Here is a 1487-nt window from a genome sequence, read left to right as displayed (position 1 = left end):
GGGGAACAGAGGTGGGGGGAGGGGTATGGGAAACTTTCGGGATAGCATTTGAAATGTAAATAAAGAAAATAATAATAAAAAAGGAAAAAAAATGAGTAAATTTGGCTCTCTGTCCATTGTTATTCAGAAAATCTAGAAAATTGAACAGAATAGAAGCTCTGAGACACCTCAAAGAAGGAATATTGTGTAGTCATTTCCTCCAAATGGAAACATTTCCTTCAGGAGTTAGATTCATTAAGACTCAGAAAATAAATGAAACTCACAAGACATAGGACGTTTGTGAAAATTACAACAGGACCCTCCCCAAGGTTATGTTATTGTTCTTGCCGGGTAGAAGAGACGTCTCGGACCTGGAAACTGCCAGCCTCCAAGTTATGTAGAGAGTTACAAGAATTGAGCTGAAATGAATTGTCACTCGTACCGGGGTGGGATTTCCATCATTGCATCTGTCTCTGAATTGTCTGTGTTCCTGTAAGTATATCCAGAAAATGCCTTTCTTAGATCTGTCTTTGGTGCTTTTATCTTGGGTAAGTACTTGTTCATGTCTCTCCAGGAATGTTCCATAACAGGAGACAACTGTCTCATCTGGTAGGGGTGGAGGAAGAGACCCTACTTCCCATGGAATGTTCTTTCTCATCTTGCACTTTCTAAGAGGGAACACAACTTGAGATTGAATTCTTATGAATGTTAGTACATATTGTATTAGTCACTTCTTTATTGTTGTGATAAAACACTGTGACTAAGGCAACTTACAGTTCTAGAGGTTTAGAATTTATGATGGTGGGACAAGGGCATGGAGGTAGATGTCTGGAGCAGCAACTGAGGACTCACATCTTGATCCTTAAGCAGGTGCCAGAGAGCACATTTGGAAGGCTCAAGTCTTTGGAAGCTTTAAAGCCTTCCCCCAGTGACACACCCCCTCCAACAAGGCTCTATTTCCTAATTCTTCCCAAACAATTCCACCAATTGGGGACCCTGGTATTCATGGGAGACGATTTCATTCCAACTACCACACACATGATCATTAATGTCATATGCCAACTTGATGTTGTGCATGAGTTACTCAGATTGAATATTGTTTTGGACTCTGTCTCTAAATGTGTTGATGTAAATATTTGCATGATTTGACTTAGCAATGAAACTTGCTCTCCCAATCTAGATGGTATCATCCATCCACTGGAGGCTTGAATCTACCAAAGGTATAAAAGTTGAGGAAGGAACAGTTTTCCCCTATCTATTTGCCTCATTGCTTGACTTGGAACATCTCATGTAATTTTCTCTGACTTAGAATTGGCATTTACAACATTTGTTCACCCTGTTCTCGTGCCTTTGAAAGGAGACTAAATTACTCTACCAACTTTTTCTGCCTGCAGATCGTAGATCGTGAGACTGCTCAAATTCCATAATTATATGAGTCAATTCTCTGGTTCATATTTCTTCTCTCTCTCTCTCTCTCTCTCTCTCTCTCTCTCTCTCTCTCTCTCTCT

This window comes from Mus pahari, chromosome 12 (assembly GCF_900095145.1).
Source record: "Mus pahari chromosome 12, PAHARI_EIJ_v1.1, whole genome shotgun sequence".
In the NCBI taxonomy this organism is placed as follows: domain Eukaryota; kingdom Metazoa; phylum Chordata; class Mammalia; order Rodentia; family Muridae; genus Mus; species Mus pahari.
This window is presented reverse-complemented; position numbering follows the sequence as displayed.